The sequence below is a fragment of the Poecilia reticulata genome, chromosome 5 (assembly GCF_904066995.2).
Source record: "Poecilia reticulata chromosome 5, P_reticulata-male-v2, whole genome shotgun sequence".
NCBI classification, from domain to species: domain Eukaryota; kingdom Metazoa; phylum Chordata; class Actinopteri; order Cyprinodontiformes; family Poeciliidae; genus Poecilia; species Poecilia reticulata.
Genome location: NC_088834.1, coordinates 6,169,641 through 6,180,468, shown reverse-complemented (window position 1 = coordinate 6,180,468; position 10,828 = coordinate 6,169,641). Strand labels below are relative to the sequence as shown.

The following is a 10,828-nucleotide window of genomic DNA, read 5'->3' as shown; positions in this document are numbered from 1 at the left end:
TTGACCTACACAGTCCTTGGGGAAACTGACTTGGCAGTTGTGCAGCAGACAGTCATTGACATCACCCACAAGATGGGTATACTACAGGAGGTCATTGATGTATACCCTGGATTATGTAAAGTTGAGTGGAAGGAAAAAGTGTACCAAAAAAGTTGTACAAAAATAATTATGAAGCAAAGCCTATTGAAGAGTTTGGGGATTAATCAAAAAGGTTAAAAAAGTGAGTCAACATTTGCCATACTACTTATTGAAAGTTAAAACTGTCACATCCCAGTTAAGCCACTCCAGAACCACACAGAAGCATCTTAAGTCAGTGATGTCCAATAGCACTGGTTGAATCATTCTTTAATAAACCTCTCTCTGATTTGCCTGGAGAGTTTGTTTCAGGAATAGTGATTAACCAGTGAATTGAACTGGTTCTTTATACTACAATCACTTGAGATACACTCAGTCTTTACTTTGACACCAAAGATTTTTTTTGTAAATATTTTTTGTTAAAAAAGCCACATGTGTTGCCCAATTATTGACTTGTAAAAGCAATGAAAGAAATAAAATATCCAAGGGGGTAAGTACTTTCTATAACATTGAAAATTGAAATAAACTGAAAGAATCCAAGACATGTTCAGTCTTACACTCTTATAGAAAGGGTTCACTCTCCATAACTCTTTATATCTTCATGAAAATGCAAGAACTGACCAAGCTATATTCTAAAAAGCAATCCTTAAATTCCAAGTGCACTTTATGCGATCTCAAACGTCATATTTTTCCGGTTTCTAGCTGAATAAAGAGGGATTGGAAAACCCCTGCCAGTGAATCACACAAAGCAGTTGGTTAAAGTCCAGCACTTACTCTGTCTTTTCTTTATTTGCTTGTTCTTAATCCTGTTTTCTGCTCTATCTGCATACTTAGGCTTAATTTACTCTTTATCTAACTGGTCCTATGTTCATTTCCTCCTTGAGAATTAAGTCTTCCCTTGACTCCCTTCCCTTGACCGCAAGTAATCCTCTCTAATATTAAGTTTAGTTTGGCGGTCCCTAATTTTGTTCTGTTTATGAATCATCTGCTTTTGAAATGTTTGTTGTTAAAAGATTTTATTAATTCCACACCCGCTTACCTGCACAGCTTTATTTACATATACATTTTTTATGATGTTTCCTTTAACCTTTGCAAGACATAAAGCATAAGGAATTATATTCCACCTTTAATTGCAAAAATATTGAACATGATCCAAAAGCTACTGGGGTTCTTTGTGTAACTTTAAAGTTGGAAACTATTTTTGACATGGTTTCTAAATATCCAAAAAAAAAAAAACTAGCTAAAATTGATGTTTTGAGAAAAATGAAATTGATTAGTTTAATAAGTACTAAATTTGGTGATTTATTTTGGTTTTCAGCAAGTTAAAATTTATTGTCTTTCTGACAACATTTGGCTTCACTTGAAATTAAAGCAAAATCCACTCTGGCAAAAAGTTAACGTTTCAGGGTTAGTTTTATTCAATTTATTATCAGACTCATGAGTAAGCATGACACTACTGTAGTTGAAATTATTCCTGCATGTCTGTAGGATTTTTCATCAACTTTTAAATGAGGACTTCAGTTCTTTAGATGCTGTTGTTTATTCTCACGTGGCCTCTTGGATGATTAACTGCTTCTGTGGCTTAAGTCATTTTTCAATAATTTATCTCTAGCTCCGTGACAGCAAAATCTGTTTTATCTTCAGGTCTAGTTCCATAAACAACAAGCTCTGGATTTTCCCATGAGTTTGCCTTTCATTCAGCCTCTCTGCTGTGAAATTGGAGTGTTTGCTTCCAAACGCTTCAAAAAACAAATATTAAAAATGAAAACTAAGAACTTTTGTGTGGGATTTTGAAAGGTGTCCAGAGGTTGTTACAAAAACTGAAAAGAAAATAATTTCAAGGATTGTAAAGGAAACACATGTGGTTGCAGAGCATCTGAAAGCACCATAGGGAGGAAGAATATGTTTGTCAAAATTTGGCCTGTATTTTTCTTCATTGCCTTTGAAATCTTAAGATAACAGTCCACTGGAAACATGGAGGAAGAAAATCTGAAGCTGAATCTAGTTTCACTTTTATTATTTAATCATATTTACTCAGCTTTTTTGGGGGAAACTTTTGTCCTTTTCTTAAACAAACAAAATAACATAAATGCACACAATCTAGAAGCAAGGATAAAACTTCCATGTACATTGCCAGAGCTTGTATCCTGCGAGATCGCTCAGAAATCAAAAGAAAAATAATCGTGATAGCAGAGGAGGAAGAACGTCTGCATCCATGCCGTAGCAGAGACGAAGAGGAAAAATGGCAAACTCTGAAACTGTTTGTTATTGCTTGATTTCAACCAGCAAATCCTTTGAAACGCCAACAAAAACAATAACAGCCATATTCCTGGAACAAAGGAGCAAATGCTCTGAAGGGTGGTATTGTGTCGTAAATCAAACGGTCAGGATGGCTGTCACATGGAGTTCAAGTCTGGTCCTTTGTGAACAAAGCCTTTACGTATAAAACCGCAATATGGAGTACACACTGCAGGAGGTTTCAGCCTAAGTTTTCTGTATGTTGTACTTTCCAAGAATCCTCTGATATGATTTCTATTGTGTCTGCAAATGATGAAAAGTTGTGTACTGCCTGAAGATAAATGTTACTTAAGGTACACCGAAGATAGATTTTATACAAAATTCAGTAACTGTGAGCCAAAGGGTATAACTTCCAAACAAGTATAATTGTCTCTGGAAAAAAACATGTAAAATTACAATTTTACATTTTACTTCTTCAAGTAAAATGACAGTTTAGAAAAACTGACAGCATACAATGCAACCATGTCTGCTGAGAGGATCGTTAGGGCTTCCCCTCCGTCCAGACTTTGCTATGGTAAGAAAAAGGGTAACTAACATCTCTGCAGACCCCACACATCCTGGAGACTATTTAGACTTTTACAATCAGGTTGCGCCACAGAACACTACTTGCTGAAACCAATCACCAGAGAGACAGTTTTCTCCCCAAGGCTGTGTTTTTATAAATGCAGAATGCCCAGATTGATACTATGCATAATTGCACAAATTCAACCTCGTCTTCCTCTTTTGTAAAATACACGTACATGATATTTTTATTTTGCCTTTTTAAATACTTATATTTTAACTGTCTTAACTGAGAGCAAAGTTCCTTGGTCTTCATGAGGCTGTTTATTCACTAATGTTCTCTGACAAACCTCTGAGACCTTTCCAGCTCTATTTAAGATGAGATTAAATTACACGCAGGTGGACTGTTATTGCTAACAATGTGACTTCAGAAGACGATTGGCTACAGTGGATTTTTTCTAGGAGTATCCATGAAAATGAGTTTGAAAGAAAAGGCACACAATCATGCATGACTTTTACTTTTTTAATGATTCATCTATCAGATTAAGTCTCTACAAAAAGCAAAGGGGTTTTTTTTTTTGGTTGTCTCTTGAAGAAATGTGCAACATTATTGGTGGCATGAATGTTTTTGTTAGACACTTTAACATAATTTCTGTTTGAACTGATTTGAGTCATGGATGTGAGACCTTCAGATTCTCTCTTTGCAGGCAAGTAAACATGGTGAGATCAAATGCATCGGACAGTGCCCAGGATAATTTTCTCATGACTCAACAGGCGGCTCGAATTCACCTGTTCACAAAGAGAGTCCGCACCTGATCTGTGTCTTCACGCACGTAGCCTCCCTTGCTTCGCAGTGAGCTAGGCTTTCTTTGTGGCACTAATGTTCTTCTCAGGACACTTTTCTCTAACTTTTCAGAGTATATTCAGTTAATGTGAAGAGTGATTACACTGAAAAGCAGCAATGTTCTATGAAAAAATTATTTTAAAAAGATCCTGTTAATCAAAAGCTTGTGTTGTCATCGTTAAGTCATCTTGAAGCTGCTTAACGGTTGATTCCTGGCTGTGTGTTTCAGGTTGCATTAATATATCTAGTTGAAATATGAATAAGAGACAAGAGAGGGTGTTTTATTCACAAAGGTGAATAGATTAAGGATTACTTTGTTGCCTGACTCACCCGCTTGAAAATAAATATAGGCATGTGCTTTGAATATCAACAAATGTTGTGATTCAAACCCAATTTGAGAACATGAGTCCACACTCACACATGCTCATAAGGTCAAAAACAACAAATCAGAGCCAGAAGGAGGGCCTTAGATGTTCTCCAGTTACACTCTGTGGGGTGTGGTTACCACTAAATATTCTATCTTATTTTCAATTGTAACATGTACTTTTCAGTGATGTTATAATAGTTATTATTATATATGCATATTTTGTTTGTAGCTGTCTTAACTTTTTTTTTTATCTTTCTGCAGATCTAGAGGCAGACTTACAGTGTGACTTGTGTTCTCTCCTGCGTTATTTCCTCCACTCCTACCTCTTTTCCCGTTAAACTTTTTCCCTTCCTTTCTTCCTTTAATTTCTGTACAACTGAAATAAACCCAAAGCTATTTTTGATAAGCTTTCGTATGAACTCGAACACCATGGCGAAAGCCAAAATGCTCTGCTTGTGAAAGTAAATCTGTTGGGCCTCACCTTGACACTCAGAAAAATACTCTGAGTGCCACACTGCAGGACAAGACATGTTAAAAAGATATATCTCATGCTCTTGGGCACACCCACACCCTTACTCTGTTCTCAGGTATTGTCGATCAGTGTGCTATAGCTGTGCTAATGGTGCAGAAACAACAGAAAATTGCAGATTTCTCCAGCTGTCAGCAGGCTATGCAGTGAAGGAAGAGCAATGGACGGAGAGCTGTAGCACAGCAGAGAGCAAAGGTGATGAAGCTGTAAGGTGTGCTTGTTCAAATTTTCTGAGAAAAGCCTAGGATTTTCTCAGAACTCCCTACTGCAACTTTAAATATGAACAAAAAGATGGAATTTGTGGTCTGTAGCTCTTTCCACCTGAGGTTAGGTTTCATTAATTTTAGATCAAAGGATAGACCAGGTTCAAATTCTAGATTTAATGTACTCTCTTGATTGTAGCATGTTAAGGGCGATGAGAGAGATGTTTACTTTCTTGGAGCAAACTCCATTCATCAATCCATCTATTGTCCAAACTTCTTATCTCTGCAGGATCACAGGAGGCTGGTGATTAAATCCAGAGGTCATTGGGCGAGAGGCAGATTAAACAGGTAGTCAGACTTGATTTGTTCATTTGCATTTAGTGCAAGAATGGCACTAATGGGTCCATTATTGCAGCACTCAGACAGGAAATGGGCATAAAGAGTGGGGGGAAAAGGTCCCAAAGAGCAAAGTTGGAAACTGAGATCTTGGAATCAGAACTTTTAAATTCCCATTCAGTACACGACCCATTGTAATAAAATAATAATACAGCAGTAACTTGCATATAATTTAAATCATTGCTGCTACTGATGCTAGTTTACACATATATCATAACTGCATTGGCAACAAGCTAATAAAAATCAGTACAGATCAGTGTTCATAAAGATGCCACCTTAAGGGCTCACACATTTCCAAGCAGCTGTCATGTCTGGTCAATTTAGTGTAAAAAAAAACTAACAAAGAATCAAAATAACCTTATCGTTTTTTTCTTTACTGCTCCTCATCAAATGCTTAAGTCTAGCATTAATAGTTGCTGTTTCTCTGGTGTTTTATTTTTTTTATGAAATCAAGGTGAGATTTTGGAACTTCCTTATTTTTGATCACCACTCAAAGTGAATGATGACATTAAGATAAGAAATTCAGGTCTGTAAGCGGAAGTGCGACAGCAGGATGTGTACAATGTCATGTGCATGTCCGGCACGCTTTGCGTCTTTGTTGGAGGCCTTCTGTTAACCAAACATGCAGACGCAACACTGTATCCCTAGAGCCTGGGCTTGGGTCTGTCAAAAATCAGGTTTATTTCCTGATAAGCAAGATCTGGGTTGTCCTCCATCTAAACAAATGTATCAAAGGCTTTCTTTCATCATGAGGAGAAAGCAGTACACAACTGGCTCCTGTTGGTTATTAAAACCTGTGACTTACAGCATCACGAGTTAGCCTTCAGCAGCATTAACATTTGTATAAAGTATTGTGTTATTACAATTTTTATTTTCATTGCTGTCAAGTCATAAAGTTGTTCCTTTTCTTCTTTTTCGTTGCTATGTCACCAAAACATAAAATTTTTAATTCAATAACTGCTTTGTTTACAGAACTTAATTGTCAACATGACCGCAACTTCTCAGTTTAATCCTTGGGTAGATTCCTTAAATTTATCCGGATCAAAAAAAATATATAAATCTTTCACCCGTCGGCAGCATTCAGGCCTTGTTTTCTTTTTTGGTTGCTTTTTATTGTTAGAAACCTAAACATAAACATGTCATCCTCCTTTTAAAGAGCTTTGAGCATAATTGGCTGACAGGATCTAATATTGTGCTGTGCCAAAAAGGGTTGGCTGTTGAAGTACAGGGATCTGTCCACTTCATGAATGGGACTGTGACCATCTAAGAGGTTCTCAAAGGCATCACTGGCAAAACCATGGATACCAAACTGACTCTGGATGACAGCTCTTACCCAGACAGGGTCACAGTTACGTAGGCCTGAGTTTCTCACAGACTGTCTCTACGGACAACAGTTTCTCAGTTTGTTTGTGATTATTGCACCATTACTTTGTTCCAGACTGCGATATCTTTTTGTCGATCCAGCAGACGGCTGACTGATGAAATTGTTTTGGGGAGAGAAGTTGTGCTGAGTTCGACTCAACTATGATTGATCAACATTAAAAATAAAAGCTTTTATTGTACTATGTTTGACTGCAATCATGCTCTTTTTTTCTCCTTTGTGCTTGAATATGGAATTCTCACTTTGTTAAAAAAAACTGTTTTTGTATGTTTGTCACTGAGTTTCCACAGCTGAGCAAATCAATTTACCAATAACTCATTTCACAGAAAGAACAATGGATTTCTAAAGTTTATCTTGATGCTTCCTTTGTGTCCATTAATTAGACCTGAAACCTCAGCAACCAACACGTCTCAAACTGGAATATCTATCTGACCAACCTCCATTGAACAGAGCCTATCAGGAAGACCGATAACCTAGTGTTTATATGCAAGCACACGCTCTCACGGCCATTCAAAAATTCAATGTCTGTCTCTCTTTAAAGATAATAATTTCCAATGTGTCGTCACACAAGCCTAGAGCAATACAATAGGCTCTATCAAGAGTCAACATGAATACATGCGTGTGTGTACCGCTTCACTGTTCACAGTACCTCAGTGCAATAGGTGAGCTTTTATTTAACCCCTTAAAGGAAGAGTCAGGACCTCATGGAGTGGGGTTCCATGAAAGGGTTATCAACAGTTGGTACATACCGGATTTATTGCTATGAACAGAAAATCACAATGGGCTTGGAGAAGAAGGAGATAATTCTCTCACACAGGAGTGAGGCTAATGGTTAGCATAACGGGGGAAATACAAAGGGATCAGACAAATAACTTCTTTACCAACACCCTGTGAAAAACAAGACCTTTATAGATTTCTGCTGTTTTTGTATTTTTAATCACACTGAAATATTTAACATTATTGTACACGTTTTAATATCAGACAAATATAACCCCATTTATTACAAAAATGCAGTGTTAAAATGATGATTTCACTTATTATGAGCGAAAACCTGTTGAAACAGGCTGGCTCTGTAGAAATAATTGCCTCCTAATAACTGGTTGTACCACCCTTGGGAGGAACACCTACCATCAAGTATTTTGCAATAACTGACAAGTCTTTTACTTCGCTGCTGAGTACTTTTGGTGCACAATTTATTACAGAATAATTTTCATTCAGTCATTTTGGTGGGGTTACGACCCAAAACAGCCTGTTCAAGGTTATGTCACGTCATCTCACTTAGATTTAAGGCAAGATATTGAGTAGGCCTGTCATAATTCATTTTCTTTTAGTTCATTCAGATGTTTTTTTTTCTGTTTGAGTCACTGAGAGGTCAACTTACTGGTGTGGTTCAGATCATACTCCTTTAACATAACCCAATTATGTAATGTTTTGTAGGTTTTTTATAAGACCAAAATGCAGACAGGAACTAGGGATAATGATGGTTTAAAAACTACAAATTTCAAACAGAGCTTGGAGAGGATATGGAGCACAGATAAAGTAACAGGCATTTTGATGGAAAAATCAATGCAGGTGAGTTAAAGAGGGGGTTAGAAAAGAGCAAACATACAGCTTCCTTTGAGTAATTAACACAAAGGAAGCTGGATTTAGACTTAAAGAAACTACAAACCAAACTGGAAAAGAAATAAAATGATATTTTACAATAAGCAGGTTGTTTTGCCCCTCTTGAGAATGTTCATCACTATTCTGTAAATTGCTGGAATCCAAAGTAGAAAAGGGTTTGAGACCTTTTTTATAGACTGATGTTGATGACTTTGTTTCTTATGTATTCTTGAATTTCTTTAGATCAAAATCTCTTTATATCTGTTTTTATTTTTTTCAAAGGTTGTATCTAGAGAAAATTAAAACAATTTTGATGATTATAAATAGGTAACTTCTTCAACAATGAGAGTTAAATGTGCTTCTGGGAGAAAGGTAACCGAAAGAAATGATAATTTCATGTAGCTGTTATTCAACATAAGAAAAAATCCATATGCTGATGTAAAATACAACATATATAGCAAGGCAAATCTTTTTACTCTAATATGAAGAAACTTTCTGATTCACTATTCTGTGGATTCATTTTGAGGAGATATTTATATTTTTAAACACCAGTGCTTCTTTATTCATGCTCTCTTTGTTAACGGGGACAGCTAAGCAAATTAGCCAAGCACCCGGAACACCAATGAAGACTTATGTAATGGTGAAAAGTTGTAACAAAGCCATGATTATAATGTGCTGAAACTGTTTCTTGGCAGGGCTGCTGCTCTCTAATTTGTTGAAAACAAATGCCAAGAATTTGCTCAGTGGTTTCCAACAAACTGGTCAGGTGATTGATCAGCTGGATTTCACATGGAAGGAGTTTCCTATTTCACTTGATCTTTTAAAGGATTTCAATTTTCCAAGCCCTTATGGTGTAGCAAAACTTGATTAAAGACGCTGCAAAGCTGCCCGCCTTTCATTATTTTCTCCCTTTGGAAATGGCATCAACAGTTCTTAAAGGATTTATTGATCAATTGTCAGAAATATTTGGAGCTTCAATAGTGGTTTTTACAAAAAATACAAACTATACATTAAAAAAATAAAGTCAAGACATATGAGTCAGTTTTTTTGCATGTTGCTTATTTGTTTCCTTATATAGCAGTAAGTACTATAGCCAATAATATATACCAGTGATAATGTACAAATATTGACACATTTAAACTCTTGAACATTGACCTAAATTATGAGTTTATTAAAATACTCTGCTTTGCTTGCAGGCGTAGAAAGCGAACTCCAACCTGACCAGATGTTGTTGCTCAATGAGCAACTCAATAATGGAGTACTCTGGAGCAAATTCACGTGGAAACACATGGGCATTGTCTCTACTTTTGTTTACTCAAGCTCTTACTTCACCAACACAAAGAATGTCATTGTTTCTAAGAATTTGAAGTTTTTGCATAACATTCCTACACACGTGTTAACACCACTTTATGCTCAAAGTACAGAAACAGTGAAATTTAGCTTAGTGCAGATGATTTCTCAGAAGGTTTCAATGATTTTTAAATAAAATAAAATTCTTTATAGTCATTGTGAAAGCATAAAGCAAAATTCAGCACACTGAAGAGTGGGGTTTTATTTGAAATAAAAATGGATAAAATACATAATACATGGCAACCTTAGAGATAATCCTCTGAAAATTGCTTTAAGTTAATGCGGTATTGTGTTTAATGTGGTGCTTTAAGTTCAAAGTTTATTGTGGTAACAACTTTGGGAAAGAAACTGCATATGAATCTTGTAGGGCTGGTTTTGATGGACCTGTAGGGTTCTTCAGAAGGCTTCAGTTCAGACAAATGATGGGCAACAACATATGAAAGGTCAAGATTATTTTAAAAAATCCAAAACTTCTAGTAATGATGAACAAATGGAGTAAGAGATCCAAAAACAAACCATGAAGACACGAACCATCATTTTCCCTGATTTAATGTCAAACACTCAGAAAAAAGTATTTTCTACTATTATTATTAAGCGTATGAAAACATCTGGTTTTAACTGTGTAACCAAGATAGAGACAAAAAATATTTCAAATAACCCTAAATCCACCATGAGCTGATACAGATCTCTGACCTACATGGCGACAGTCCACTAATTACACAACGTCTTTTAGTTTCATTAGGTTGTGACTCCAAGCAGTCCTCTAAAAACGTAGACATCTCTTAAGAAAGCAGTTGCTTGACAAACAAACTAAAACATGCACACACTGGTTAAACAAGCATTTAATTTGAGTGATTCACAAGATAAAATGAAGATTCAGGTTCAGAAGAAATAGTTGCAGCAGAGATCTTCAACAACCTAACAAGTATGACAGGATTTAGAGAAAACAGGAACGTGATCCAAGGGCTCTGACTGTTTTGCAGTTCCTTTCTGGTTGTGAAACTTGGAGATAAAGCACATATGGTCAGGTGTGGTAACAACTCAAGTTCTCAAAAGATTGTGTGGCATTTCTCTACAAAACCTTTCCATATCTTGTTTGCATTCCATGTTTAGAAAAAAAAAATTCTGATAATTTATTATGTAATCTGTGTTTCCTCAGGAAGGTTAAGGTAGCTGTGTTTCCAATGACAACATAATTACAGAATTTGATATTTAGAAAATATATGTGCTCCATGGGAAAACTCTCTTTTTTTTTAAATAAAAATGTTGGCACTAGATTGGG

The 10,828-nt window shown here is 36.1% G+C and overlaps 1 long non-coding RNA gene across 1 annotated transcript; it reads left to right on the top strand.

Moving 5' to 3' along the window:
• Window positions 1-4,647: 4,647 nt before the first annotated feature.
• On the top strand, window positions 4,648-6,743 carry LOC103464732 (uncharacterized). Its single transcript, XR_533701.2, has 3 exons — window positions 4,648-4,809; window positions 5,107-5,165; window positions 6,652-6,743. It is a non-coding gene; the product is annotated as an uncharacterized LOC103464732 (long non-coding RNA).
• The last annotated feature ends 4,085 nt before the right edge of the window (window positions 6,744-10,828 follow it).